The sequence below is a fragment of the Alexandromys fortis genome, unplaced genomic scaffold, assembly GCF_014885135.2.
Source record: "Alexandromys fortis isolate MF-2015 unplaced genomic scaffold, M_Fortis_MF-2015_v1.1 scaffold_32, whole genome shotgun sequence".
Taxonomy (NCBI): Eukaryota; Metazoa; Chordata; class Mammalia; order Rodentia; family Cricetidae; genus Alexandromys; species Alexandromys fortis.
This window is the reverse complement of record NW_026067938.1, coordinates 2,121,847-2,149,431: the sequence shown is the minus strand read 5'-3', so window position 1 is coordinate 2,149,431 and position 27,585 is coordinate 2,121,847. Positions and strand designations below refer to the sequence as shown.

Genomic DNA, 27,585 nt, shown 5'->3' with positions numbered 1-27,585 from the left:
AAAAGAGGAGATATAGATATGATAAGATATGAGGGTAAATTTTTGAATTCCCTCTGAAAAGAATTAAGGTGATACAGAAACAGAATTTAAAGGTAGATTATTGAGTCTACTTTTAAAACAAAAAAGCAAATACTAATTTTAAGTATTTTACATTGACTTGGATATTTTGTATATTGACATAAAGTTGAGATTAGAATATAGTTTTGTTAGAATATGTTGTACATATTTCTAATCTTGTTCAATATATAGTGCTTATGCAAGCCATTTAATATTTAATGAAAATTTCTAGTCCTTAAATGATATTATTACTAATCATTTAGGATAATAAGGAAATGCAATTTAGCAATTAGTCACCTATTGCAATCAAACGTGAAGTCATATTATGTATGCTTTTAAGATCAAACAGAAATTTTAGATATACAGGTAGTTTTCAAACACTTCAGAAATCTATAGAATATGACATTTTAAGATGTTTTAATAACATAGATTCTTTTCTTTTTATGAGAATGAGATGTATCTGCTTCTGGCAACAACAATCTACCTCAGAACAGATAATGCACATTGAAGAAATTCCGTATGGAGTTTACTTTCTTTGTGGCAAAGGTTAGTCAATGGGTACAAAAGTACTCTTGGCTCAACTGCTGCCAGTATGTCATTCAATATGGGCAAGCGAGACATTAAAGAAAGGACTTCCAAACATTGACAAGACAAGGTATGACAAATCTTCAGAATATCCTGCTTCATATAAAAGTCTATCAAATACACTATGCCTATAGGCCAAAGATGGATGCCCCAATGTTGTGGAGGAACCTTGGGAAACTGTCCAGAAAGACTTCTGTTTCTATCATTTCTCAAATTTTTTGGAAGGTACTTGCTTGCACTTATTGCTTACTCAGGTAATATCATTTCCTTCTCAGGTCTCTAATGGAGTTGAAAACATAGTTATAATTATAGTTTTCCTTGCTACAAGAGTCAGAAAATAATTCACTTAAGAAATATGAAATACATAAGGTTGAGAGACATAAAAAGACAGTTTTGGCACTGCAAGTTGCAATAGAAAGTGAATTAGGTACAACTTTTGGACTCACAAAGATAAGATAAGCATGGAATATTTAATTTGAATTTGTCAATTGTTAGTGTACTAGACATTGTTGATACATTTATTACCTGTATAAATTGTATATATAGTTATTGTATTTATTGTACACAGTTTTCTTATATTAGTTATAATCTTTTCTTTAACTGTTAGACAAAACAAAAGAAAATATGGTGATACGTTATTTGAACAGATAAAGCTTCCCTAAAGATCAGAGGGAGGAGCTTGCCACTAGATAACCATAGAGAGAACTATACAGAAAGACATGAAGTAATATGACTGGGTGGAAAGAGGAAGTGATGAGTTGGAAGGAAGCAGGAATTCAGTCTTCTATTTATTTGTATATATATATATATATACATACATATACATATATATGTGTGTGTGCGTCTACATATAGCTATAGCATGTATGTGTGTATGCATAAATATATGTATTTCACAGTGCTTTCAGTATATCTTGAAATAAACTGAATTTTATTAGTTCTGTTATTCTATATTCAATAATATAGAAAAGTTTATCAATCTGATGACTTTTAAATTGTTTTATAAGTAGAAGTTCCTGCTTACAGAGCAACATATAAGAAAGTGTTGCTGTCATCATTTCCTAATTCCTTTTCATATTAACAAATCATGCATCCACTCTTTGTTACTCCAGTTTAAAATAGTATCAGAAAAATGTTTCTAGCTTTATCCTCTGGCCCAGGGCCATAGCATGAGTCCATTCCTGAATAGCCATATGGCAATGACTCTGCCATCTGCTTATGCTGATTCTTTATTCCTGGCAAACCTTGGATCCATATGGGTTCTTTGTGTATCATCTGTGTCCATCATGAGACGAAGCAAAATCAATATCAGTAGTTTTCCTTTGAAACAACATTTTTATAATTTCTCTGAACATGAAGATCATTTTCTTTTCCCTTTCTTCTAGTTTGTACGCAGCCGACTTCTTCTGCTAGAGGCAGAGACAATTTGATTTCAGGCAAACACAAAAGCTGTCAAGGCAGACCATCAGGTGTAGGGCAACATAATCAACTCAAAGGACTGACAGCCCATGTTTTGTGGCTATGAAACTTTGTCACTCAGGTGATAAAATGAGACATCCTTTTACATGTTGACAGTAGAGCAATTTGATGTCAATGTGAAGAGTCACGTATTCAGACAATAAGGCAACAGAAAATCTATGAGCAAATCTCTTATATTTCTATTGACAGGCATTTTATGGGATACCTAAAATATTTGACATGTGCTGTTTAAAATAATTTGAAGTTACTATGTAATTTCTGTATGACACATTTTAATTCTTTAGTGACAGGAGAGCAAATCCCTTAACAATATGCTCTTTAATATTTTCTTCAACATAAGCAGTCATATTTGCATTACTTAATTTGTAAATACATATACAAATGTAAATCTACTTTTAGGATTTTGTGTATATGTTGAATTCATTTAAAAATTCTCTTTTAAAGGGGGCATTTCAGGGCAAGGTAGAAACCCAGTGCAATGAAAACTCCCAAGAATCTATTAGGATAATGTTAACTAAAACTCCTAGCAATAGAGGTTATACAGCCTGAACAGCAATCCCATAAGATTCCAATTCAGCCACAACTTTTGGCCTATAATTTGCCCTGCCTACAAGATGTAATGAGGTAAAGTTGGCTCAGAAATTGTGGGAAAGTCTAGCTAATGAATGACTGGTACAATACGAGACCTATGCCATGAGAGGGAAGCCACCCTTGATACTGCCTGAATTGAGAGGACCCAGAGCCCAAAGACTTAAGATGCTGGGATAGAACAAAGCATGACTGGTCAAAAAAATTGCCCAAATTGTACCCCTCCCCTGGGATCCACATTAGGACCTACAGCCTTGGAAACTTTACTAGAGGCCAGAGTTGTCCTAAAAACCCCAAGGTTGACAGAGCCCACCACCTGCGAAAAACCCTTAAAACCCTTCCCAATAACCACAGACTACACTTTCTTGCCTGGGTTACATACTCGAGTACACAACCACAGCAGCCATTTAGGAGGCCAGGCAACTCCTAAGAACCTACTGCTAGGAACCCCAAGTAAGACACAGTCTGCCACCTGTAAAGCCCCTTTAAGTCTGCCCAACAATTCCAGACTTCACCTGGTCCCTATACTATACCCCCCCCCAACACCCATTCTCCTGATTCCATCCATTCTGTCCTCCCCTACTCCATAAGCTGGTCTATAATCTCAGAAGCAGACTTCTCCTGTACTGGAGGCCAGGCTGGTCCTAGGGACCCCAGAGACCAGACCAGATTTAGGGACCCCAGTTTGTACCATCCCCAGTGCTTCACATAATGATCTACAACATTAGAAGAAAACTTCAGCTTTACCAGAGGCCATGCAGGAAACAGTAACCCTTCGTCTCCAAAATATCAGAGAGGACATTCTTCTTGATAATCACCAGAACCCTTTGCCATTAGACCAGAAGATCAGAGAGAAACAAAAGGAACAAAATACCAATCTGACAAAGATAAATGCGGGAATCAACACCTATACCTAGAATCACCCCAAATCCAGATGTTTAAACACCAGTGTAAGATCATAATTGATGTTTAATTCCCCTGTATATGCTGTGAAAATATTTTATTACCATTGGTTAATAAAGAATCTGCTTTGGACTATGGTGGGGCAGGATATAGTAAGATAGGAAATTCAAGCAAAGATAGAGGAAGAAAGAAGGTAGAGTCAGATAGATGTTATGTAGCCACAGAAGAAGCAATATGTGTGGCAACAAACCACCCACAGCATGGTTAAATAAAAAATAGTAGAAATGGATTAATTTAAGTTGTAAGAGCTATCTAGGAATATGACTGAGTCATTGACCAAACAGTTTGGTAATTAATATAATTTTTGTGATTATTTTGGTGTGGGTGGCCAGAAAATGAAAGCACAATCTCTATCTATATAAAATCAATAACAGAAAAGGCAATATGACATCACCAGGGTCTAGCTGTCCTACAATTAGACCTGAACAATACACAACTTAAGTACAAGAAAATTACCTTAAAATGAATTTATGAAGATTATAGTAGTACTTAAAGTGGATATAAAAACATTCCTTAACAAAATTAAAGAAAAACAAGCAAAAAGATTGGAAGAAATCAATAGATCCTTAAAAGAAAGTCAAAGAAAAGTTTGCAAACAGATGAAGAAAATTGTTCAAGACATAAAAATTGAAATAGAATTGATAAAGAAAACACCAACACATTCAATCCAGGAAATAAAAGGAGGAGAAGAAACCCCCCTCAAAAAATTAGAGAATATATTCAACAAAATCAGAGTAGAGAAAAATTTTCCCAACCTAAAGAACATACCTATAAAAAATACAAGAAATTTGTATCATTCCAAATAGATTGGATTAGAAAAGAAAATTTACTCACTAAATAATAATAAAAAACACTAACCACACAGTAAAAGAACTCACCAAGGCCAGCTGGCCTGGGTCTGAAAAAGCCTGGGTTAAAACTTGTCTCGCTGAACATAGCGGACAATGAGGATTACTGAGACCCCAAGAACAATGGCAATGGGTTTTTGATCCTACTACACGTATTGGCTTTGTGGGAGCCTAGGCAGTTTGGATACTCACCTTACTAGACCTGGATGGAGGTGGGTGGTCCTTGGACTTCCCACAGGGCAGGGAACCCNGGGGGAGGGGGAGGGAAAGGGGAGGCAGCGGTGGGGAAGAGACAGAAATCTTTAATTAATTAATAAAGAAATAAATAAATTTAAAAAACAACAAAAAATATTAAAGACACCAAGGCAAAATATGACAAGCAACCTATAAAGACAGACCTATAAGAATCATGCAGATTCTCAGTGGAGACCCTAAAATCCAGAAGGGCTTAGACTGATTTCTTGCAGACTCTAAGAAACCATTGAGGCCTACCCATATTATTATATTCAGCAAAACTGTCAGTTAACACAAATGGAGAAGACAAGATATTTTATGACAAAGTCAAAACTAAACTACCTACCCACAAACCCAGCCCTACAGAAGGTACTAGAATGAATTATTATATCAGATTTTATTCCAACAGTGGGTCATAGATTTAAAATGTATCCTAGCAATCTTTGAAGTCATTAAGATTCCACAATTGATTTCTCCTAATTTGTGCCTTTTGTGTTCTAATTTTCTGCAAACCTATTTTATATCTTAGGTAATTAACAGAATCTCCTCTCTGTATTTGTAATCACCATTTTGGCAAAACTTTATTTACTTCTTAAAACATTTTTTCTTAAGTATCTATATTTGGATCAGATAGCAAAATATTATCCACTTAATTGCAAATTACTGATTAAGGAAATTGTTTATTTGTTATTTTCAATGACTGACTTACAAAGTATTGTCACAGGGTGGGACTATGATCATTCCCTGTGGGAGGATGGTCGACTGGTATCTTCTAGTAGGCTAAGAATTATTATAAGTAGTCACCGTGAAGGAAAATTTTTCTCTGTCCTTTACTTATAAAGGTATAGTGAAGAAACAATCTTTTAAATCAATAACTATAAGAGGCCATCCTTTTGTAGAAGACAGAGGAATTCCAGATTGTAGAGGACCCATAGGTTGAATTACCTTGTTTATAGCTTTTAGATCTGTCACCATTATTCATTTCTAGATTAATTTTTAACAACAAATACAGAATTCAAAGGCCTGGTTGATTCTTCAATATGGTGAGCATCTAGTTGCTCCTGTACCAGCTGTTCTAAAGCCTGCAGTTTCTCTTCTGTTAATGGCCATTGTTTAACCCATATTGGTTTCTGAGTTAACCATTTTGAAGGTAGGGCCATTGGTACCTCTAAAGGTTTGCTAGTTGGTTGGTATTCTTGTACAGCCTGAATTGCTGGTGACCTTTGTATATAGTACATTATAATATCCTTTCAAGAAACATGAGTTTTGGGGACTGCAGGAATATTAATCTGGGTATTTCATTGGTGCAGCAGGTCACAACCCCATAAATTCACTGAGACATTTGCCGTATATGCCCTCAGTCTTCCAGTCATTCTGGCCCTATTCAATTCATCTTGTTCTTTGTTTCATTTGAGGTAGCATTCTAATATCTAGGAAATGAACATCTGCCTTCTAACGAGGCTAATTTGGATGCTAAGATTCTGGAGTAATGGTACTCATGTCTGAACCTGCGTCTAGTAATCCCTCAATTATAATGTTATTTATATGCCCACCACGACTTGGCAATTTCCCACTGGCCTGGGGTCATGTTGCTTGGTACTGCCCACTAAGTGCCTGATTGACCACCTCCCCTGGCTTTCTGCTGCAGCTCCTCTGCAGTTTCTCTGCCATATGTGTCTCAGTACCTCTACTCAAGCTATGATCTTCTTCTGAGGTTCAGATGCTGCCAGGCCTGCTTCGATCAAGATGAGCTCTGACCCTAGATTACCAGTTCAGATCTGCATTACCAGTTCAGATCTGCAGATCCTGGCAAGAGTCTTGCCAGTAACCTTGCAGCTCACATCTGCCTGCAAGCTCTGAGTTCCTTGGCCTTCTACCCAAATCAAATTTTCTCCTTATGTGGGTGTGCTGCTCTTAAGTATTTAAATAAATTTGTTAGTAATTCAGGTACTGATCAAGGACCTGCCTTGCTGCCAAAACTGTGTCACCTGCTGTCCCATCAAGATTATTATACCTATAACAATATTCTGATTAATAAATAGATACATAAATTTGAAATTGTAAACCAACTCCAAATTAATGTCAGATAATATTATTATCCAGGAATTTAACAACCTATTTTTTTTATTATGGATGGATTTATGCAAGAACTATTTGACCTACCTAGTACATATATTTTTGTGGGCATGGCAGCTATTAGTTTTGTTTTTCTATATTATATCCTTAAGGAAATGGTTTGATAACATAGTCAAGAATAAGAAACTTTTAAAAATAATACAGCTTTTACAGACTGATAATGAGAAATTATATGAAAAGATTCATACTTTTGAAATTGACAAACAAAATCAGTTTTTTTTACTATTTATTTATTTATTTTTACTTAAAAAATTTCCACCTTTTCCCCTCCTCCCATTTCCCTCCCCCTCCCTCTCCAGTCCAAAGAGGAGTCAGGGTTTCCTGCCCTGTGGGAAGTCCAAGGTCCTCCCCCCTCCATCCAGGTCTAGGAAGGTGAGTGAGCATCCCACAAAGACTAGGTTCCCATAAGGACAGTAAATGCAATAGGATCAAAACCCAGCGCCATTGTCCTTGGCTTCTCAGTCAGCCCTCCTTGTCCGACATGTTCAGAGAGTCTGGTTTGATCACATGCTCCATCAGTCCCAGTCCAGCTTGCTTTGGTGAGTTCCCATTAGATCAGCCCCACAGTCTCAGTGGGTGGGTGCACCCCTCAAGGTCCTGACTTCCTTGTTCATGTCCTCCCTCCTTCTGCTCCTCATTTGGACCTTGGAAGCTCAGTCCAGTGCCCCAATGTGCGTCTCTGTCTCTAGCTTCATCCATCGCCAGATGAAAGTTCTATGATGATATGCAAGATATTCATTAGTATGGCTATAAGATAGGGCCATTTCAGGCTCCCTCTCCTCAACAGCCCAAGCATCTAGCTGGGGACATCTCCATGGACACCTGGCTACACCTCTAGAGTCAAGTCTCTTGCGAACCGTAAAATGGCTCCCTTAATTAAGATATATACTTCCCTGCTCCCATATCCACCCTTCCTTCATCCCAACTGTCCCATTCCGCCAAACTTTCTCCATCCCCCCTTCTCAATTTTTCTCCCTATCTCCCCTTACCTGCATCCCACTCCCACTCCCAAGTTTCCAATTTTGCCTGGCAATCGTGTCTCCTTCCAATAACTATATGTTTTTCTTTGGGCTCACCTTCTTATTTAGCTTCTCTAGGATCATGGATTATAGGTTCAATGTCTTTTATTTATGGCTAGAATCCACTTATGAGTGAGTACATACCATATTCATCTTTTTGGGTCTGGGTTACCTCACTCAGGATAGTGTTTTCTATTTCCATCCATTTGCATGCAAAATTCAAGATGTCATTTTTTTTTTTACTGCTGAGTAATATTCTAATGTGTACATATTCCACACTTTCTTTATCCATTCTTCCATTGAGGGGCATCTAGGTTGTTTCCAGGTTCTGGCTATTACAAATAATGCTGCTATGAACACAGTTGAACAAATACTTTCGTAGTATGATAGAACATCTCTTGGGTATATTCCCAAGAGTGGTTTTGCTGGATTCTGGGGTAGGGGATTCTGAATTCCCTACGAAACCACCACACTGATTTCCAAAGTGGCTGCACAAGTTTGCATTCCCACCAGCAATTGATGAGTGTTCCCCTTACTCCACATCCTGTCCAGATGTTGACCAGTGGAATTGAATAGAAGACCCGGATTTTAACCCACAAACCTATGAACACCTGATTTTCGACAAAGGAGCTAAAAGTATACAATGGAAGAAAAAAAGCATCTTCAACAAATGGTGCTGACATAACTGGATGTCAACCTGTAAAAGAATGAAAAGACCAAAGCTGATAGTATGAATCAATAACATAGTTATTGAAGCACTATTGGACATGGGTGCTGATGTGACTATTATTACTCAAGAATTTTGGCATCCAAAATTGACCTCTTCAGGAGGCAGAAGATAAATTCCTAAGAACTGGAACCCTATCTCAAGTAAAATAAAGCATGAGATGAATTGAATGCATAGGGTCAGAAGGACAGAGAGGAAGGCTGCTATCATATGTGACTAATATAGTAGCGAATCTATGGGGTCATGATCTGTTGCAGCAATTGAATACCCAGATTAACATTCCTCCAGTCTCAGAAATGGAACATAGAACAACTCATGTTTCTGGGAAATATAAGTTACTGTAAAACATAGTCACCAACCATTCAGGCAGTACAAAAACACAAAACAACTAGCAAACTTCCAGAAGTACCAATGGCTCTACCTTGAAAATGGTTAAATAAAAAACATGCTTGAGTTAAATAATGCCCCTTAATATAAGCAATACTGCAGGCTTTAGAACAACTGGTATAAGAGCAACTAGATGTTCAGCATACTGAAGAATCAACCAGCTTTGGAATTCTCCTGAATTTGTTGTTGAAAAGAAAACTGGATTATGGAGAATGGTGACAGATCTAAGAACTGTTAGTAAGGCAGTTCAACCAAGGGCCTCTGTACCATTTGGAATTCCATTGCTTTCCCAATTGCCTAAAGCATTACTGATTTAATATGTTTAATGATATTTACTATATTTATTTATATATATTTATATATATTAAATATATATGTTTATATATATTTAATATATTTAATGATAATGATTTAATGATAGTTACTGATTTAAAATAGTGTTTCATCACTATACCTTTTAAAGAAAAAGACAGAAAAAATTGCCTTCACAGTGCCTACTTATAATAATTCTCAGCCTACCAAAAGATCCAAAATAGGTGTTCTCCAACATGGAATTTTAAATAGCCTCACCCTGTGCCAATATTTTCTAAGTCAGTCATTGGAAATAAAACATAAACAATATCCTGGATCTATAGTTTATCATTGCATGGATGACAGTTTGCTATCTGATTCAAATATAGACACTTTCGGAAGGATGCTTGAAGAAGTAAGGAAAGTTTTGCCTGATTGGAGATTACAAATTCCTCTTGAAAAAATGCAAAGAGGAGGTTCTATTAAAAATGGGTTTACAGAAAATTAGAAAACTAAAAGTAGACATTTGGAGATATCAATTGCAGACGATGAATTACAAAGATTGCTAGATGTTTCCAATGTGAAGCCCACTTCTGGCATAACAACTCACCATTCATTGAAGCAAAACCTTAGATAGTGAGAAAGACTTAAATAGTCCCAGGTAATTATCTGTTGAAGCTGAGAAAGAATTGTCTTTCATTGAAGAGCAGATACAGGAAGCACACGTGGATCATGTGGATCCAAATCTTAACTGCCTTCTGTTCATATTATCATCGAAGTATTCCCCTGCAGTAATTTTAATGCAGTGGGAATAAAATATCTTAGAATGGATCATTTTTTTCCTCATAAACTGAGTAAAATGTTAAAGTCTTATGTGGAGAAGATTTTTTTTTATAAATATTTATTATGTATACAATATTCCATCTGTGTGTATGCCTGCAGGCCAGAAGAGGGCACCAGACCCCATTACAGATGGTTGTGAGCCACCATGTGGTTGCTGGGAATTGAACTCAGGACCTTTGGAAGAGCAGACAATGCTCTTAACCACTGAGCCATCTCTCCAGCCCCCAGAGAAGATCTTTTAGGAATCAGTTATAAAAGGGAAATTGAGACCTCATCAGTTAGCAGAAATAGACCCAAGAGAAAATATAGTAACCTTTACTAGTGATGAAATTAATAAATTATGGGAAGACAATGCATCCTGACAAAGAGCCTGTACTAATATTTTTAAGAGGATTAATAACAATTTCCAAATTTAACTTATAAAGAGTTACTTGGACCCTTCTTTGCCTTGTATGTGACACACCAAAAATGGAGCTTCTACATTCCAGATGATGCAAATAAATCAAGAAGGAAAGGTTCAAAAGATTTATGTAAAGTGGAGCAAAGCCCTTGTGATTCTGTCCAAAAGTCAGAATTATATGCTATTCTCATTGTACTAAGGAATTTCAAAGAACCTCTCAATACAGTTACTCATTTGCAAAACACAGAGTTGTTTTGCATATTTAAAACAACAAATTTACATCAAATGATACAGAATTGACTTTGTTGTTAATTCAGGTCAAGATATAATCAGGAATAGGCTTTATCTCATATACATAAAAAAAGTTGATCCTATATGACTCTGCCAGGTCCTCTAGCACAATGTAATGCAGCAATTGATCAATTGCTAGTTGTAAATGTGCTGAAGTTCTCCGAATTTCATAAAAACATTATTTCAATAAAAGTCTTAAAAAGGAATTTTCTATTATATAGAAACAAGATAAGGAGATTATGAGGAGATGTTCTATTTGTTTTTTGTATAATCAAGCACCACTACCTGCAAGAAATAATGCAAAGGGTAATCAAAGGAATGGAACTTCATTTATTTCTCTTTAAAAATCTTAATAGACTGGAAAACTAATTACCATATGCTTGTTCTGCATAATAATTTAGGTGAATGAAAACTGGTTTCTGCAGGATTTCAATAGCAAGTACAACTTATTTGACATTTTAAATGAATTTATTTATGGTTTAAATTATATCCTCATGTATGCAGTAGACATAAAAATATTTAATTATGTAAAACTAGTGAATGCAAAAATCAGTGTTAGCTTGAATTTTATTTTCTTACAATGAACAGCAACAATAGATAAGGCGATATGGATTGGTGAAGTCATGAAGTCTTACCCTACACAAATAATTACAAGCAATGAAACAATGCTGAGAACATGGTAAATATATTGTCTGGCATGTCAGAACACACCAATTGCTTATCTAGTACAAATGTTCATCCCTGATAACAAACATACATGTAACATCCATATCAAATATGTTGGTTATATTTAGAAATATATATGTAGGTATATATTCACATATGCATGTGACAATAATCAATAAAAAAAGAGGCTATGAATTCAAGAGAGAACAAGAGGGTTATATGAGAGAGTTTGGAAAGAGGAAAATGAAGATAAATATTATAAAAATATACTATAATCTCATAAACTCCCTATGTATGCCTCCTTACCACCATCTGCCTAATACTCAGTGTTTATAGGTCCACATGTTTGAAGAGATGAAAACAAACCATATTTTTATGTGTCTGAGAACATTTGGAGGTAGGTTGATTCTTGGTGCTCTGTATCAATTGTGTGCTCCCCTTCACAGGCTCATATATTTAATCCTTGGTCCCCAGCTAATTTTATTATTATTGGAAGAATTAAGAATTTGAAATGGTGCTAAATACCTTCAGAAAGTGGGTTACTCAAAGTTTGTTTTTGAGTAGTGAGTGAACAATTCTGTTCCCCTTTTTATATTCTTTCTACCTCCTTGCTGTTGTGCAGTGTCTAGTTTTTTTTACTAGCTCATTCTTTTGAGAATTAAGATTTTTTGTTTATTTTTTTCCAAAAAACATCCCTAAGGGTTTTATTTATTTATTTATTTATTTATTAAAGATTTCTGTCTCTTCCCCGCCACCGCCTCCCATTTCCCTTTCCCTCCCCAGTCAAGTCCCCCTCCCTCAACAGCCCAAAGTGCAATCAGGGTTCCCTGACCTGTGGGAAGTCCAAGGACCACCCACCTCCATCCAGGTCTAGTAAGGTGAGCATCCAAACTGCCTAGGCTCCATCAAAAATCTCCCTTCCAGAAAAAGCCCAGGACCAGATGGTTTCAATGCAGAATTTTACTAGCTCATTTTGTTGCAATACTCAGTCCTGGCCAAAACACAGAGTAAAGAGGAAGAATTCAATTCCCTAACAACCATAAGACCAAAGTTTTATGTCTTTTATAATAACTAAGGAAAACTATAATTATTGCTATGTGTAATCAACTCCCTCAAATGTAGCAGGAGGCCACTTGTTGGTTTCTGGCTGCTCAGCCCCAAAATAACTACACAGAAATTGTATTAATTAAATCACTCTTCAGCCTATTAGCTCTAACTCCTTATTGGCTAGCTTTTACATCTTAATTTAACACATTTTCATTATTTTATATCTTATCATAAAGCCTATGGCCTACCAGAAAGTTTCCAATGTGTCTGTTCCCGGTGCACTTGTGGAAAAACATAAAGTTTTATTTTCATATATATGCAGTAAACTATGTGTTAATCATAAATCAATACATTTGATTTTTACCAAGAATCCATCCAGAATACAGCAACATCTGTGAATGACTGTTTTCTGGGAACAGACATAAACTGAACAGAGCATGATTTATTTTATTGTCTTCACTGTAGCTTAAATAGCTGGCGAATTGTTTCATGAACCCTGGATTCTCAAATTTGCATCAAAAATTTCCACTCAGTGATTATCACGAGTGAAATGAAGACTAATGAGACACATAGACACGGCAGTTTCTAGTCTCCAGATATTCAGTGAAGCCCAGATTATTTTTTTGTTTGTTTTAACTACATAGACCTGACAACGTCTGCTGGCAATAATCACTATGACAATACTCCATTATCAGATCCCTCACTTTCCCCTAGGTGACTTATTATCTCACTGAGCTACTGCTAACTGGGTCTGCCTTTTGCAAGCCAGCTAGAATATAGATTGTTCATTTTCCAAAAGACTAACCTTGGAATAACTTGTGGTCATAACGTCTTGAAAGTCTATTTAGAAAAAATTGAAGAGGGGAGAAAAGGTTGTGAGCACATGAAGAAAAGAAAATATAGCTGTGAAAAATTATAATTAACTCTCTTATTTAGTAAAGAAACAGTGCAAAAATTAAATATGCTTAGTTTTAAGATAATTTAGCTTAACTGAAATTATCACTTTCTTAGCAACTAATATTACTGATTTGGCCAAATAAAAGTAACCACTGTGTGCAGTACAATAAATTGATTTCAACCCCCCTCATTTTACTGCAGAGTGGATTTAAGCAAGGTATTTAAACATGTCTCCAGTGAACTGATGAAAATAAAGGAGTTTTTTTTCGTTTTTCTATCAGTATTAAATCTGTGAATTGTTTATTTGTTGTAAAATAAACATCTCAAAATTAATTACAAACCACCTAAAATCAATATCTAAATATAAGACCATTCTTTCACTACTGGCTGAGTTTTGTATGATGTAGAACAGTTATAATTAGAAAAATTCACTGAAAATTAGTATGCATGAAAATAATCTTATTTTTCAGAGAATAAGTCATACCATTTATAATTAAACAAATATCACAAAATATTATTTTGTATTAAATTCATTTTGTACTCTATATCTAAGGCAGCCATGATAGCAGGTAAATATTTTTATCTTTTTTGAACTTCAGGTCTCATATTCAAATACTGTTCAAAACTTTCTTCTACTTTTTCTACTAAGTAGTCACGTCTTTAATGTTCTTTCACACTAGAATGTAAAGAAACACCAAAAACATTCCACGTTTTCAAATAGAATGTATTCACTACAGGAAACTTCATTGTTAATAAACTGCTGGAATTCTTACTTTAATGTCTGAATAGCCAGAAATGACCTGATCATAACTAAACCAGGAGATTCTAAAGCAAACCGCCATCTGAAACAGATAGGCCTCCTCAACTCTATTGTCATATCCAAAGGCTGATGAGTTCATGCTGGAATTTTGATACCAGCCAGCTTCCAGGGTCCTGTATTTTTTGTTTCCAACCTGAAAACTCTCCCATTGTCTTATACTTCCCAAAGTCTTATACTTCCGATCAAAGTAATTCACACAGAGACTAAAATTAAGAACTGTATGTTTATTTGTGCCTCTCTGAACTACTTCATTTATACAGACACATTGAGTCAACCCAAAATGGAAATGTACTGTCAATTGACCATAATAAGCACAGTTTGGTCTTACACCACTATCTATATAACCAGTCTTCTTTCTCATAATGGCAAACAGCTATGAACTAACTTAAGACAACTTCCATAGCTGTTAAAGAGGAAATATTTGGTACCCAAAGTTCATTCTCTTTGGCAGGGAGTGTTTGTTCCCACTGTAATTTTGTTCTGTAAACTATGACTAGAAAATACCATCCTTTCATAGGAAGAGAATATTTTATTTGTACATAAGATATAGACAATTACAAATGTCTGATCTAAGATAAAAAATTCTGGGTGTAAAAACAGAAACTTAAAATATTTGTTCATGATTTGGAGAAAAGTACAACAGTTGGCAACATTGTTACTCTTGCAAAGGACTTCAATTTATTTCCTAGCTCTGGTACTGAATGTTTCACAGCTAACTTGAACTCCAGCTCCATGCACTCCAAAGGTATTTTCTGTCCTTCATGAACACATACACACATATACACACATGTGTAATACACACACACACACACACACACACACACACACACACAAATCTTTAATAGATTTTGAACCTGCCAGAATGGTGAAATCCCACAGTACCTTTCATACTATAGAAAAGCAGGTTACATCAATGTACTGGAAGGAAAACATGAGTTTCTCTGTGCAAGGACCAAGAGGAAGTTATAAAAGGAGACATACACAATGGTGCACTAGTTCCATGTATACTTTCGGCAGATCTCTAAAAGCTGAGTGCTAGAAAGATAGTTTGAATACATGGCAACCATAAACAAATGTGGAGTCTGAACTCACCCACGTGTTATTCACAGACCATCCTGGAGTTTAGGTCAATAAAATATTGGTGACAATACTGACATTTTATATTGGTTTCATTGCTGTTAGGTAAGATCCTTCACACCGATAATATTCACATGAAGGAACAATTGTCTGAGTCACAGAACTAACAAGCTATAATTAACTTAGTTTAAAAAACAATTCATTTCCTTTTTTCTGCCAAATCTATAACTAAGAAATGTGAATAAAATGCAAGTTCAACACTACAAGATCTATTGTGTACTAACTGGGAGGAACCAACACTGGAAATCATGTCGTGTCAAAAGTATTCAAAGCTGGAGGGCTTAAACGTGAACGTTTGTTGTAATATGAGCAGCAGGCTGCTTCCCACCGCCCGGCTAGCTCAGTCGGTAGAGCATGAGACTCTTAATCTCAGGGTCGTGGGTTCGAGCCCTATGTTGGGCTCCAAACAAGTGTTCCTACCTCTATTTTTGTATAAGAGTATGCTTATAACTTTGTCTATATTGTATTGATACATTTACCATATTGCAATGTACATTTCTACCTCTGATATTATTTATATAATAACATTGTTTAGATTTGATATGTAATGACAATGTTTACAGTTGAGGATCATTGTCTTCATATATTATACAGTTGTTTATTCTCTTAGTCTTCAAGTTAGATAGGTATTAAAAATTAATCAGGACTTTTAGATACATAGAGATTATATTTAGTATAGATAGTATAATCTTCAGCCTCTTCAAAGAGCTGTAAAAAATGGCCTTTAATTTAACTTAGAATTCTGTGCCAACAAGACACAATCACTCCTGGTGACACCACTCTACTCCCAAGAAAAAGTTGAGCACCAAAGACACTCCACTGGGAGCTTGTCTTCTTGGCAAAACTGGCATTTGGGTTAAGAAAAGCACATACCTCAACTACTGACAAAGATACAAAATATCCATAAGTGGAAAAAACAGGATTGTTTTATCCTGCCAAGACAGGGTAGGATAGTTCTAAGAAAGTTCCTTGCCTTTACTAATGGTATGTCATTTATGTTAGGCCTTAGCCAAAGTTGGTTGACTTAACATTGCAAATGAGACTTTAGGTGATTGCCCAGGTAGTCAGTTGTCTCTGTCATTTGTTGCACATTTTGGATATCCCTCGTTTGTTAATTTAATATTAATTCCCTTCTCAGATTTTTGATGGAGTTAACGATTATATAATTGTAGTTACTCTCTACGTTGTTTACACTCCTTGAGACAGAATGTTTAACAAAACTTTTGTTATATATTTCTTGCTCAATATTGTTTGTTATATTTATTATTTGTTACTATTGTATATAGTTGTATTTGGTTTAGTTCTGTCTTATTTAGACAAAATGGGGAGATGTAGGGATAGCTCAGCCCATTGTGGGGGGGGGGAATGTTCTCCTTGGGCTAATGTTTACATATAAATCTGGCGGGCATGAGCCCCACTGCTCTCTTTTTTTGTATCTCCTGCTCATCGCTGGATCCCTGGTGTTGTAAGCTATCCCTTCATTAAAATTTGCTGTTTCATATTAAGCTAGCCTGGTTATTTATGCCGCTTACAGTTTGGCGCCTACAAGAGTTCAACTTATACACATACAGATAGAACAATTAATTCATACAAGGTTTGATTATATACCATTTTACCTTCAAAACAAATTACAAAGGGGCAAAAAGGTATTGTTTTACCTAACATGTTTGCAATGGAAAATGATTCAGCATAATACGTGGAATCAAGTTTATCATGGGTATTATATGAAAATGAGAAATTAAGATAATTTACTGAGTTTAATATGCAATTAACCTCGGGTGAATCACCAAGCTTAGTCTCTCTGTATAAACATAATCAAACACATGTGGATTCATTAAAGTTTAATATATCCTTTACCTAAAATGGAGATCAAATTTATACATATCTTCTATAATCTGCATCTGTTTTGATACGTCTGAGAAAAGCAAGTGATATTAATTCACAAATGCTTAAAGGATCAAGCTGTATAATCTCATCCAAGTTTAGGAGTACAATATACAGCCTATCGGGAAATAGAATCATTGTATTCAAAGACAAAAACGTTCAAATGCTACCAATTATGAAGATAAAAGCACAGCAAAGTGTTTGCAGAGTGTTTCATATGCTATCTCCTTGATGACAGACCCTTGTAGGTTTCATTTACCACTGCATCCCTGACTGCTCATGTGGAAAATGCTCAATAACTATTTTCTAACAAAATGGTAATGAAGAAAAATATAAATATTCATATTCACATAAAAACTATCTCTGCCTCTTGAGATAAACTATTTCTGTCAAAGAGGGGGAAAAAGGCTATGAGAAAAGCAGTCACATAATGAAGGCTCATTTTGAAATTCCCTTTCTCATTCCATACTTGATTCAACATTATGTGAAAGTTGCTCTGCTTCTTTTATGGGAAACTGAGGCATAAAACTTAATTACATCAAACAATGTAACCGCAAACCAAAAGTTAGAAGGCCTACTAATCTGAACAGATTTGCATGTTTTCTATTTTACAAATTATGTCTTATAGTTCTATAATTTCACAGAAGATAAACAAACAAAAAAACTAACTGAGCACATTCATTCTGACCTTTATAATTATCTAATGATTTGACTATAATTTATTAAAAATACCTATTAATAAGCAAATAACCTTTAAGTATGTACATTAAAAGGTACAGCATAATAAAATAAGAGAATTTACTTTGTATGTTTCATAGGCTAGGTTTCCTAACAGCAGAGGGTACTACAAATCCCCAATGAGAGGGTACTCATAATCACCAAACACACTATCCTGAGATATGAGGAGCATAAGGTTCTCTACCCAAACCCTTTCACTCAATCACAGTGAAGAGTCTAATTAAATTTCTTCCTATACCTACCAAAAAAAGAAAAAAAAAATAAAACACAGGTCATCATAAAAATTGAAGACTTTCTTATAGTTCATTAACTCTCTTTATCAGAGTCGTGAGGCATATTCTCACAATACTCAAGAGTAAGAATAACCTCCTAGGGAGATGATTGTAGCACGTCTCAATCTTCTTTCTTTCAAGTCCCTTGAATATTTTTTAAAGAGCACTCATGAGCCTTAGTACAGGGAAGACATTGTTTTCATAATCATGAAGATGGGTTCTTCCTTTGTCTGTGAGTTATTCCAAGGGATTTTTGGTAATAGTTCTGCTACAAACTGAAAAACTAGTTTTTTTTTTGGTCTGAATCTGTTTACACTGATTCACTTACACCACTCTATCAATGCTTTTGAAAATAATATGCTATTGCATTATTTTAGTATGCTTGAAACTGATTGCATAACCATTTTCAGACATTAGATATTTTAACACTAGTAATAATAGTATAGGGTAAATATAATATGAACAGATAGTTTTATCTTGCTCTGAAAATGAAAAAAATATCTTATTTCAATGCATAATGTTAAAATATTTATTTTATCATTTAAGGAAGATAATAATTATAAAGAAGGATGCTGGTTAGATTCTTTTTGTCAATGTGATACAAGTTAGTGTTATCTAGAAAGAGGGAACCACAATAATAATGATAATTTCTCAGAGAGACTGGCTTGGAAGCAAGTCTGCTATGTGTGTTTTCTTGATAATTATCCATGTGGCATGAACAGTCAGCTGTGGGTAGTATCATTCATAGGCAGGTGGTTTTGGGTGTTACAATAAAATAAATTAAGCAAGCCATGAGTATCAAGCCAGTATGTTGTAATCCTTCATATCTTTGCATCACTTCCAGAACTCAGACTTTTGTTTGAAATTTCTGTTCTATCTTCCATTTAAGATGTACTATAAGCTGTAAGGTAAAATAAAATATTTTCTCTCCAAACTGTTTTTAGCCACAGTCCTTATCACAATAATGTAAAGCAGCAATTGGTACCAGGTTATGAAATACTGCTGTAAGAGAAATGAGCGTGTTGTTTCTGGGGGGAAATGTTCAGTACTTAGGGACAAGAATAGCCAGTACTGCTGAAAGCTTAGAGGATGTTCTGTAGACGCTTGGAAGAAAACAGAGTTGAGAGAAATGCATATGAATAAAGCCTGACTCTGAAGTATCAGAGGAAGCAAATACTACACCAAGGCTGTTAATGTAATATTGGATTTGAGAATCTGTCATTTCTTTTCAGTTTGGGCTGAAGATTCAGCTCTGACTAACAAGAAACCCATTTCAATAAAGGAGTCCCATGTATTACAGACACATGACTATAGAATAATCACCAAGGACCATGTCATGTGTAAGGTAGAGCTGGCCAGAACATACAAGACAAATTCTGTTTTACTATATAGCTGACAGATCTAAGAAACTGGAGCTGACCAAACCTTTTGGAACCTCTAAGATAAGTAAGTCCAAGACAGTGGGCATTAAGCTACTTACACTGTAGTATTTTTGTTTTATCTAATTAAACTGTGCCTTGATTCTTCCCTCTGGAAATCATAAATTGTAACTTACTATTTTATTTCACTGTAGCTCACAGTTTACTTCTGTCTTTTAAAGAGACAATGGCTATTATATTAAAAAATTGAACTTTTAAAAGGGTTGAATTTTAAAGCCTGGGACTACTGAAGGAAGATATACTAACTTTTTATTGTGATATTAACCTGAGGTTTTTCAAATAAGCAAGATAGGAATGTCTATTTTTTAAGCAGTTTAAGCATAAGCTAGAATTAGCGGGGAAGAGGAACACTAAATTGAGAAAATGTGAAATGAATGTTACAATCAGACTGGCCTATAGGTAAGTCTATGGAACATTTTCTTGATGAATGATTGATGTAGAATCGCCAAGCTCATGCTGGTCAATGCCACCTACAGGAGACAGCCCAGGAAAATATAAGAAAGAAGATCAGCAAGCAAGCCAGTGTTACCCCACAAGGTCTGTTTCAGGTCTTACCTAGGTTCCTGTTGTAAGTTCCTGCTATAACATTGGATTGCAAACTGCATATTGAAATATACCATTTCCTCCTCAAGTTACTTCTGGTCATGGTGTTTTATAACAGTAATATAAAGTACCTAATACAAGAAGATGTCAGAGATCATGAACTTGCCACAAGAATCTTCAGAGAGCAAATGGGGTTACTGTAGAGAAGCTTTCCTATGAAGTACATGATTACAGACAAATACTAGTTTCAGAAGAACAGAAAGAAAGTATTAGAAAGTGTAGCAAAAGGAGATAGAATCCAGAGCGCATTCCTCTGGACTTGGCTCCCATTGGGGACTGCTTGGCTCCCAGTGTGGAATGAGTACAGCTCCTGAAGATGAGGAATATGGATTAGAAAAGAATCAAGCAGTAGACTTACAAGACTCCTCTCTATGGACTCATTTCCATAGAATTGTAGGATGTATGCAAGCAACCAAAGGGGAAGAGTCATGGGCTTGCCTAGAATGCAGAAGAGGAAGGTGTGGGAATGATGTGATAAAGTGTACTTGTATATAAAATTCTCAAAAACTTGTAAATGAAAAGCAATGAAGAAACATACAAGAAGATAGCAATGCTTCATCTGTTTGTGTGCCTATAGAATTTATGAGGGAAACAGGTCTAGTCCCTAAAGCAGTTTATAGATTACTGAAATCTACTCCGAAATTCCCATGCTATTTTCACACAAATAGGAGAAAACAGTACCAAAATCCATATTCTAACATAAAACTTCACAGACAGCCCAAGGAATTCTGTGCCAAATAAACTTAGCTGGAGGTGGCATGTCCTATTTCAAGTAAAACTGAAAAGTTATTGCAACTGAAAGCTACAGTAACTCAAACATCACTGTCAGGCAAACATGTAGATCAGTAAACTAAAACAGAGGATCTCACAATTTAAAAAGAAATGAGGTGTCATCTTTTGACAAAGATGCCAAAGACCTACACTGTGGAAAAGGCAAACCTCAGTGAATGGTGCCAGAGAAACTGAACATCTCCACATAGAATTAGGAAAGTCAAACTCTGTCTCTCATTGTATATTAAAAAAATAGTTTGAAAGGAAAAGAGACCAGGATATAAACCTGAAATTCTTGAGCAGTTGAAATTTTGAAAGAAAACAGAGAAAGCATTCTGAACTATAGGCATAAGAAGCATTTTAGAAAAAGGCATGTCAGTCACTCAGCTAAATTACAACTAACTTCAGTAAACCACACATGTTTTCAGAATCATTTTCTAAGCATTTCCAATGATCCAAGAGCATTACAGTTTATTATAATCACATAAGCCTAAAAGACTCCATTAACTTAATTCTTTATAAAAAATTTTACTTCTGTTCAAATAAAGCCATCATAGTGGCAGAGAACAGTTTTAAGGCAATTTATTGAATAGGAGAAACATAATTATTTCACATGTTCTTATAACAGGAGCTATAAAATAAACTTGTTTAAATTTTAAAAGTGGCATAGAAAACATAGGTGTTTATAACCTCATAATACATACACCTAAAATTCATGATGTTTCCTATCTAAATGGAAAAATTTGTGTCTTCACTCCTGTGGTAAAATACCATGACCCTAGGTAGGTTAAAAAAGAGAGAGAGAGAGTTTATTTTGGTGTTTGATTGTAGAGAGATAAAGGTGCACCATTATGGGGAAACAGTTATTAAGTGACAGGCATGGTAGCTAGAGAAAGAAGCTGAGAGCTCATATTCTACAAACATGATGTAGAAAAAGAAACTGGAAGTGTTTTAGATTTTTCAATGGAATGTCTGTTTCCAATAATGAACTTTTACAAGTCTGCATTTCCTAGTTCTCCCCAAACAGTGCTACAAACTGGGACAAATTCTTCAGTCAACAAATCTAATGGGGTCATTTCTTATTCAAACAACCACATTTGGTCATATGCTATATTCTTGCTGTTAAAACCATATAAAAGTATGTATTTGTAGCATGAAAGACAGTAGTGGATCTTAAAATTAAAAAGCAAATTTAAAAACTGTCTTGACTTCATATAGAATAAAATTATTACAGACTTAAAATAATTTTATTTATTTTATCCATATAAATGGTGTGTGTGTGTGTGTGTGTGTGTGTGTGTGTGTGTGTGTGTACAATATGCATTTTTGGTGCCAAAGGAGTTGAGGAGAGGGCATCACTGTAACTGGAATTATGAGGTTTGTAGGTTGTTATGTGGCTGCTGGGAACTGATCCTGGGCCCTCTGCTAGAGTAATAAGTGCTCCTAACTTATGGCTAATTCATCTCTATAGTCCTGTACTTCAAAGTATTTACTTTTAAAATATGAAATATTCAACATGATCTTTGAAAGTTTTAATCCATAATCCATAAGTTAAAAATATCAATTAAAAAGAAGATAGTGCACAAAATATACAGCCAGAAAATTTTGTCTATTGTTTAATTGTATGTGATGTCATAGCCATTTGTATTATTCATTAAAGAAATGATGATTGGCTTAATTGTTATTATAGGATCTTCATCCATGAACTTATGGAAGCAGATATGGTGATCCAAAGCTAAGCACTGGGCCAAGCTCCCAGAGTTCAACTGAAGAGAGGAGGAACCATAATATGTGCAATGAGGTCAAAAGTATAATGGAAATACCCACAGAAACAGTTGACCTGAGCTAATGGGATCTCACTGACTCAGACTGACAGTGGGAGAACCTGCATAGGACCAAACTAGGTCCTCTGAATATGGATGACAGTTGTGTGACTGGGGCAGTATGTGAAAACACTGGCCGTGGGACCAGAATTATCCGAACTGCAAGAACTGGCTTTTTGGAGCCCATTCTTTTGAAGGGATACCTTACTCAGCCTAGATATGGAGGGAGGGCCTTGGTCTTGCCTCAAAATGATGTGGTAGACATTGTTAACTCTCCATGGGATGCCTTACCCTCTTTGAGAAGTAGATGGTGGGGGGGGTGAAAAATGGGGGGAGAGGGAAAAGGGGAGGGAGAGGGAACTGGGTATGTAAAATGAGAAAAGATTGTTTTAAAAAACAAATAAACAAATAGAAATGAACTTTAGAGACTGATCTATGAATCAGTTTTGACATATTCCTGGTGTTGAACTATCCATATTTTATGGAAGTAAGTTTGCTTAGTGTCTTTGTCAGTTGCATTTCACCATTGCATAATATGAATAGCCAGAGTGTATTGTAAATGCATTAAGAGGTATAGCATTTATGGCAATTCTCTTTCTAGTTTTTCCGAGAAATCTCCAGAATGATTTCCAACATAGCTTTACTGGTTTATACATTCATCAATAGTGCTGAAACCATCACGAATGGTGGCTTCAAGGCACAGAGAAATCAATCTGAAACTAGTAATATTCGCAGAGCTGTCTTGGTGCTGAAAACTTTACAGGCTGCTAGGGTTGTGGGGAGAGGCATCAATGATGTTACCTATCCTTGACTCCTCTGTGATAAAATGCTTGCCTGCTAGGCAATATGTGCCTACTGATGCAATCGTGCTAAGACAGTTAGTTATTATTACAGGGAACCTGTAAATTTAAGACCTGTTTCATTGGAAGAAATTTCATGCATGGTACTGCAATCCTGGTCAAAGCCCATTACTGTCGAGTCCTAGTATAGAACCTGATATTATCACTTTGTTTTCATGATGTCAAATTGTCTCCAAGGTATTTATGTTCATAGCTATCTGTTGCATTATGAGTGGCAGGGCTGCGTCCCCAGCACCCGGCCGCCTGCATGGCTAGCTTATGCGCAGAAATAATTACACAGAAACTGTATTCTTTTAAACACTGCCTGACCCATTAGTTCCAGCCTCTTATTGGCTAGCTCTTACATATTGTTCTAACCCATTTCTAATATTCTGTGTAGCCCACGAGGTGGCTTACCAGGGAGGATCTTAACCTGCATCTGTCTGGAGTGGGAGAACCATGGCAACTCCTGACTCAGCTTCTTTCTCCCAGCATTCTCTTCTGTTTACTCCACCCACCTAAGGGTTGGCCTATCAAGGGGCCTAGGCAGTTTCTTTATTATTTAACCAATGAAAGCAACAGATAAGATACAAGACCCACCTCCATCAGCTATTGACTAAAGATCACTCATAACCTTGACCAAGGATACTTTTTGCAGTAGAGAACACTCAGTGGAAAGAAGAATAACTGCCCAGTGTGCTGAGGATTAAACAGGGCATTTACAGTAACCCTACCAACACTAAAGGAACATCATGAAAGAGGATACAGTAAGCTTGAAAGGACCTCAGTGTGGAAAGAAATATTATAAATATCATCTTCTGGACATTACATGCTACTACAACCATCAGTAGAAACAATGACTACTTGCAGAAGACATAAGATGTATATAAGATATTCAGTGTTCCATTCCTTAATAAGGAGCTATTGGTAGTGGATCAGTGCTATAAACTTGACAATAAATTTTAAAGTTTGTGACCATTGATAGAATTTTACCTGCTACAATGAATGGTTTCACAACATGCACCTGTAGAAAGCACTAATTAGGTTCAATGTGTTATCAAAGGATATGACGTACAGTTGAGAAGGGCATAGGGGGAAATGGGGAAGGGGAATGGAGGAGCGGCCATGACCACATTTCATTATATGCATAACTTAAATTTTAAATTTGAAGAATATACCCATATGCCAGGTCCATCCTATGAATAGCAAATGTGAGTTGACTGTTTCTTCTGTTTTAAATAAGAATACACAATCTCAAATATGTCAATTTGACATATTTATGCTTTGACCTGAGAATAACAGAGAGGCAGACACAGGAAGGGATCTGACCTTTCCCTTTTCTAGGTAAAAGCAGGACATAAAGTTTTCCATGAAAAAAAAAAGTATCACTTTTGTATTAGGAAATAAGCATTCTTATACCCTTGATACAGAATAATTGACATATACCCAAAAAAGAAACATTGGGAATACGGCACTCACATAATTTTGGATTATTGCGTATACTTCAGTAATTATAATTAAGTAAGACAAATAAGCAGTGTATACTTTTTTGTTCTGCTACAGTCAAAGATGACAAGAACGAGATTGGAAAGAGCACAAGAAAACATTGCACTCAGTGACTCTTAGTGATGTAGGTAGATCTTGCTCCCTCTTCCGAACTGCAGCTTGCGTTACACCTATAAGTAAATGAATATGTTTAATATTACAGTAATTCCATTAACACGATATCTAATTTTAGAAAAATAAGTAATTCAGAGAGAAGGAGTGAAGAAAACATGAAAAGATTTCACACAGAGTCTCCAAGTAGTAAAATATAGAGACCTTATAAAATACTTGAAGCACTGAATTACATTCAACACTAAGACTGGTGATGATATTGAAATTCTGAGCAGATGTCATCCCTATCCCAGGATCCATAAGAAGACAAGGTAGCAGAGGTTTTTTTTTTTTTTTTTTTTTTTTTTTTTTTATCACAGCCAAGGTGGTGTAATCCTGAATATATACCACCATATCGCCTTCTACATTTTATTATCCTTTGGATCCTCCAAACAAAATGAAAATTTTATAGTGAACTGACTTTGGTTTTAAAGTTTAAAAAAAACTGGGTGGGGTATTATAGAGTTAGCAAGGCAGTAGCAAGAGTATTTTATCATATCTAAGATTTGCTAACTATCAGGTTTGCAATAGCCCTGTGGGAATGGACTAGCCCTGTATGTGAATGGAATGACTTAGAGCTTGATAAAATTTACCTCGGAAAAGTTATTCTTTTTTTTTATGGGAAATAGCGTGCATAGATATCTGATTGCCAGTGTGGTGCACTGGTTCAGTAAATGTGGATTTTCACATAAAATAAATTTGGTTTTTAAAGTTTGTTTTAGCAAAAGTTAGCAGATAGTGAATATTGACTGCAGATGGAAAAATTCTAGGAGGTTCCCATAAAGCAAGGGAGTGGTTATTGTTCCTTTGCTTTGCTTCTTCATATTGGCTAGATAGTGGCTACTGTGTTTTAACTGGCACAACTATTTGACACCATGAAGAGGATTTTCAAATGGAATTTATAGACAGGAGCAAACAAAACAGATGATTTTTATTTCTGAGATAATATGTATAAATGCAGATGTACAGAAATATATGTATATCACACTGGTTGTTTTGATTACTTTGAGTCTTAATGTGTGAAACAATAGTGTGGATATTATGTTGAGTCCAGTGTATTTTGCTTGACAATATGTGTGTTGACTGTGACACTACTTATCTCCTTTATTTATGTCATTTTTACCAATGGGTTAATTGCCATAAAGTATTTAAATATTGTACTGTGACATACTTCATTTGTTTACATGTTAACTTTGTACTTTTGTGAAGATTCTAACACTTCTCTGCATGTATATCTTGTGTGTGGAATGTGTGTTGTACACAACTAACAAATTCAGATATAATATAAGAAATACTCCTTATATAAATGCAATGATTTTTTTTCTGGAATAGCTACTAAGACTTTACACATTATTTATCTTCATTTTTCTGATGTGTAAACATTTGTACAATTATTTCTAAATTTATATATGGTTACTGTACTTATATCATTTCAGTGCTTTTTCTCCCTTCTTCCTCCTCTGTGGCTTCAACTACCTCTGAAATTCATGGCCTCTTTTTCTTTCATTACTATTGTTACATATATGCATATTACGTGTCTGAATAAATATATAAAAACTACCTGCTTAACCCTTCTAGTATTGCTCATAAGCATTTGTAAGGATAGCATCTTGGTTTTGATAACCAATTAGGGGCTCATCCCTGAGGAAAACAGTTGCATGTACTTCTTCATCTAGGAGTGAAGCCCAGTATGATTCTCTTTTTCATATCAACATGTCAACTGGTGTCATTTTAGAGTTATCTTTTTCTTAAATAAATTGTGAAACTTGACAATGATTTATTTTCATTAAACACTTCTAATTATATATTTCAAAGCCATCTTTTTAATTCTAAGTATTATTTTCATATAATTATTTTTGTATTTTGCTTAAACAAGTTCATGTTCTATTGTCATTTCATATATTATGTGTGTGACTTTTATTTATCCCTGAGGAAAATAGTTAAAAGGAATATAAACTTTTTATGTATAAATTTTATGCCATATTTTCATAATGTAACACTTCTCTGGTATTATAATCAATCCTAAATTATATTAATAACATAATGTTTAATTTGGAAGCAAATATTCTTTGTCATATATTTGATTTTTCTTTGCATTTACTATTACTTTTTTCAATTACTATAAAGAAACTTCTAAAGTGTACCG

The 27,585-nt window shown here is 35.2% G+C and overlaps 1 long non-coding RNA gene and 1 other non-coding gene across 2 annotated transcripts in view; one reads left to right on the top strand and one right to left on the bottom strand.

Annotated features, from left to right (window-relative positions):
- The window catches only part of LOC126504814 (uncharacterized), a 210,927-nt gene that overhangs the window by 158,390 nt on the left and 24,952 nt on the right, over positions 1 to 27,585 (bottom strand). The window lies entirely within an intron of this gene.
- On the top strand, positions 15,744 to 15,816 carry Trnak-cuu (transfer RNA lysine (anticodon CUU)). The gene has a single exon. It is a non-coding gene; the product is annotated as a tRNA-Lys (tRNA).